Source organism: Octopus bimaculoides, chromosome 8 (assembly GCF_001194135.2).
Source record: "Octopus bimaculoides isolate UCB-OBI-ISO-001 chromosome 8, ASM119413v2, whole genome shotgun sequence".
NCBI lineage: Eukaryota > Metazoa > Mollusca > Cephalopoda > Octopoda > Octopodidae > Octopus > Octopus bimaculoides.
Genome location: NC_068988.1, coordinates 30,437,450 through 30,437,757, shown reverse-complemented (window position 1 = coordinate 30,437,757; position 308 = coordinate 30,437,450).

Sequence of the window (308 nt, the reverse complement as noted above, 5' to 3'; positions counted from 1 at the left end):
TTTATACCTCCGACCACCTCAGTTCAAAAGCCTGACTTGAACTGAACAAACACGGCTTTTGTGAGAAAGGTAAGTGGAAGAAGACTGGTGGAAAGTTGTTATAAAGATAAAAAGAAGATGAAGTCATGGAGAGAATTAACAAGATGAATGAAACCTAACAAGGGATGGAGTTGTTATGGGATGGGAGAAGTTCCTAAAATCTTTTATTATGAAATCTGAAGGAAATATTTAAAAAAAAAAAAAAGGCTTTGTTTTGTTTCTTTTTTTTAAAAAATAAAATAAAATTCACGAAATAAGTTAAAAAAAAA